A 4,727-nucleotide genomic window follows, 5' to 3' on the forward strand; every position below is an offset into this window, starting at 1 on the left:
CTTTCTCTGTCACTCTATCAGTCTAGTCTGCCTTTTCTTTTTTTTTTTTTTTTTTTTTTTTTCCTGCAAACCCAAGAGGGCTTCCTTCCTAGGCAAGGCTCTTGTTACCCTGGATTTAATTTTCCCCAACCCCAAGTCTGCCATTTTTTTCCTTGAACTCCTGCAAACTAAAAGGGCTCCTGAGCTCTCTTTCCTGGATATATTTTTCCTGTCCTGCCACCTGCTTCTCTGTTTTCCTGCAAGAAGACCAAAAGAGAAAGAGCTCAAAGCTAGGGGAGGTCAACCTTCTTTCCAGTCTTTTTTTTTTTTTTTTTTCTTTTTTTTTTTGGAGGTGGGTGCGAACCCAGGGGCACTTGCTAGGCAAGTGCTCTACCATTGAGCTAAATCCCCAACCCCCCAATTACTTTTAAAAGAAGTATTTAATTCCTCCCTTACCCCCTCACCTGCTGAACCATTTCACTGTCATGGGAGTTGGGGTTGGGAGCTGTTCAAGGCAAGCCACTACAGGCTCAATCATTTCACCTTTAAGGTGGAAGGTAGCACAAGGCCACCTGCTGACCTTGCCTCAGGTCATAGAGCAAGGACCACAGGACCTCTCCCAAGCACCTTGCCTTAAAATAAGCAGGGTCTTTCCCTTCTTCAGCCTTCTTATCTGTGGGGAATTCAGAGGCACCCAAACCACACCAGGACACATATCCTGGATCTGCCAAATGCAGTATCCACTGAGGATTTTATATTTTGCTAACCATTAGGTTTCTATGTACAATAATAAAATATTCTGTGACATGGGCCTGTCAGTGGTTAGGAGCTGAACATTTCTGGTCTCTGCTTTTCTGGCTGACAGGGGAGGGCAGTGGCTGGTCAGGCTCTCTCCTTTGCTCATTCTGGGTGAGTGGCCATGGTTTTCAGAGGACCTCCCGGGTCAACCCTGAGCTTTATGATTTTTGATGCAATCTACAGCTTTTTGTGTCCTGTGTAAATATAAATAAATCAGCATTCCCAACACCATAGATTTGCTGACTTCCATTCTGATGTTAACACATCCTTGTAGTATATAGGGTGATTTAATTCCACAATTTTTCCCTTGATCCAGTGTCTCTTGGCAGCTGTTGTTCCTCTCCTGTTAATGTTCAGAAAATCCAAAGTTAATGGAGCACACTGTATTCTACCCCTGGGGCCTTTATTCTCTCTTTTTGTTTTATAGCTGTGTTCTTTAAGGTGTGATTGGGTCTTTTCTACCACTGTTTGCCCTGCAGGATTGTGTGGTGTAGCTGTAATGTGCTTTGTAATGAGGGAAGAATTGCTGCATCTTACTGGAGACATTTGCAGGGGCACTGTTGGTCCTAGTTTGTACACCTATTCCCACCAGAGCCATTCCTTTCAGTAAATGCGTAATTACAAAACCAGCATTTTCAGATCTCAAACTATTTGCCCATTGGAAGCCTGAGTATGTGTCAATGGTGTGGTGCAAACCTTAGGTTCCCAAATTCTGCAAACTGAAACACATCCATCTGCCAGATTTCATTTTTTATTTACTTTTGTTGGTGCTCTTAGAGTTACTTCTAGTGTGTAATGGAGTTTGATTGTACAAAAAACAAATAGGACATTTCTTTATAAATTCCTTGACTGGTTGCCAGGTCATGGAATTTTTTTCTTTAAACCTTAACTTTTAGCGTAGTGGTTTTCAGGAACATCTGAGGCTCCTAACACATTCCTTATGAATAATCGTTCAGTTCCTTCATTCCCTCTGCCAATGGACCTGGCAAGGCTGTGAGAGACTGAATGTGGGTGATATGTCATGGACAGTTGCTATTTCTGATTGCCTGGTGCAGTGGCAAAATAATGTGAATTCTGAATTATCCAGAATAAATTCAGCAGTTGCTGTGTGCAGAACAAGTCTTTCTGCATATTGAGCCTCAGTCACTATATTGAGATTCTGGAAAATGTGATAATACCATAAAGATTGCATACAACTCTGACTTTTGAACGAAGCCCATGAGCTTTTAATTACACATTCTTTTGTTTTTACTGACTTATAAGCAGCCATTACCAGCTTTTTCATTCAAACAGGAACGTAGGGTCTTCAGGAATTAGTGTTCTTTTTGCAATACATGGGACAATCCAATTAGTTCTTTTGTAAAGTGAAGTGGCTTTCTTTTAGGATCTGTGTTAATCGCTCCCAAATACTTGTTACAAACTCTTTTCCAGTCCTCATCGATTACCCTTAATGACGTAATCTCAGCATTAGTATATGGCTCTATAATTTTTCATGGGTCTATTCCTACAATTGACACAATCATACTTTTATAATTAAATCAGAAACTTTTTGATATAAAGCTTTTACTTTTTTACTTTCAGTGTGTGCTAAGAAGCTTCATTCTAAAATGCTACTTCCCTTTGTCTAATGAGCCCCGTGGGAGAATGGGTTAAAGACAAAAGAACATGGGTTGGGGCAGGGGACCTCAGCCCACAAACTGTGGCAAGTTGCAGGTGGCAATGGCCGCTGGAGGAGCTGCCCCTTGACGCCCGCCGCATCCTCCTTATTCCAGCACTGTCTGGGCTCAAAGTTTGCTGCCTCCAGTGAGCCGTACCCTTTGTCGGTGTGTTGTACTGAGGCGGCGGTAGGGTGGGGACAGCCATCATTGCCCTGGCGGACAGAGTGGGCGACAATAGAAAGTGTGCTGGCTCCTGGCAGGCTCTTGGACAGGTGCAGTGATGTGGGGCTGCTGGGTCCTGGCCTTTGCCTCATCGCTGCCACAGCGCTCGCTCCCTGGCCCGGCTCTGCCTGGCGCCCTCCGGGAGGACTGCCAAGCCGAACCCGACTGCTCACCTGCCTGCAGCCGCCCTCAATGCAGGAAGTGTCCATTCACCTTCTACCTCCTCCCAACATCGTCAGCTGCTGAGTTACTATAGCCCCCCATTGCTAGGATACACCCAGGGAACTAGAAATAGCCAGGGGCCTCAGAGTAAATGTGCAGAGCTGCTGGCCACCATTGCAGAGTCTGGGAAAGAGATCAGATCCAGGTCTGCAGGGAGCAAGAGCGCCATGGAGAGGCTAAAAGGAGGCGTCATTCATGCCCAAGCCTGGTTCTGGAGTGCTTGGCTGAAATGGAACCTAAGGTCAGGTCCTAGCCCCTGGCCACTCTGAAGGTCCATCTCGATACCCCGTGGACAGGAGAGGCTTTGTCCAAAATGGCAGTATTTTTCCAAGACAGTCATTAAGCTCTGAACCGACACTCAGAAGATTGGAAGACATTTCACAGTAACTGACGGTGTGCATTTTAAGTAGTTAGGAAGGACCCAGCTCTTTTTTCTTTTCAAGCATTTGAAAGATGTCTGTGAAGCCACTTCACAGCAAGTTATTGTTTGTCCCCAAATACCAGTGTCCCCTTTAACCTCCCTTTGGACACATTTCCACTTGCATCACTCCAGTTGGCTCCTTTCCATGAGTTCACCTGCCTCTGAGGAGTTGAGTGCAAACCACCACGCCTTTGCTCAGTAGCTGGCCCGCCTGTGTGCAGTGTAGACCCTGCTTCCTGGAGCTTCTCTGCTTAAGCGTTGGCATGACTGAGTGCTTTGAAGTCCATCTTTAAAATGCACAGGTGATAAAGACAGAAGAAAGAGCCATCTACCCAACCTACCAAGCACCCGGTAGATCTCAGTTCCGTGGTTACTATGAGGCAAACACAACATCTAGAGGAAAACGACTGAAACGTTGTATCTTTGTATTTATTACTTGGTATAACAAAGCTTAGTTTTATTGAAAAAAAAAACCCACAAGACAAAAGAACCAAATACAGTTCACTTTGGGACCTATGCTACCCCGCATGTCTGTCTGTCTGTCTGTCTTTCTTTTCTTTTCTTTCTTTTTTTTAAAGATTTGTTTGTTTGTTTCTTTGTTTCATGTATGTGGGTACACTGCCGCTGTCTTCAGATACACCAGAAGGCCATCAGATCCCATTACAGATGGTTGTGAGCCACCACGTGGTTGCTGGGGATTGAGCTCAGGACCTCTGGAAGATCAAGTGGTGGTGCATTTAACCACTGAGTCATCTCTCCAGCCCCTGCAGTCTCTGTTCTACTCAGGTTAACTCTTTCTCTTCTAATCTGTTAGCTGTCTTGGCCTGTCAATGTCTGAATCTCCTTGTAACATCTGATACAAATCACTTAATCTTTGTGCAGCTAATCCAATGGTGGGCCAGAGCCAATTGACATCTCCCATTAATTTCTGAAACTTGAGATTTCACAACTGATTCTTTCCAATTGGTACCCTCTGAGGTTGAATGTTTTGTTGACTTATGTTAAAATGTAGATAATGAATACAATCTCTTATCTTCTCTGTCTCTGTCTCTGTTTCTTCTCTCTCTCTCTCTCTCTCTCTCTCTCTCTCTCTCTCTCTCTCTCAGCCATCTGGAAACCTCAACAAGGCAAAATTCTTTTGGTTTCAGCAAACATTTTTTCCCTAAATTATCTGCATCAGAATCAGCCATCAAAATATCACCCATGCAATGGTAAACAATAAATTGAAGAAATTGCCTACAAATTATTTCTGGTGGCTGTTGCTTTAAAGCCGCAGGACACAGTGTTGGATGTTTAGCATTCCCTGTGAAGAATTTCCCACGGATATCATTGGACAGGTTGAGCATTATTATATTATGTAGTATGAAGGCAATGTTTCCTCAGTTGAGGTTTTCTGCCTGATTCTTAGTTCCTAGCTGCCCTGAGGC

This window comes from Rattus rattus, chromosome 18 (assembly GCF_011064425.1).
Source record: "Rattus rattus isolate New Zealand chromosome 18, Rrattus_CSIRO_v1, whole genome shotgun sequence".
Taxonomy (NCBI): Eukaryota; Metazoa; Chordata; class Mammalia; order Rodentia; family Muridae; genus Rattus; species Rattus rattus.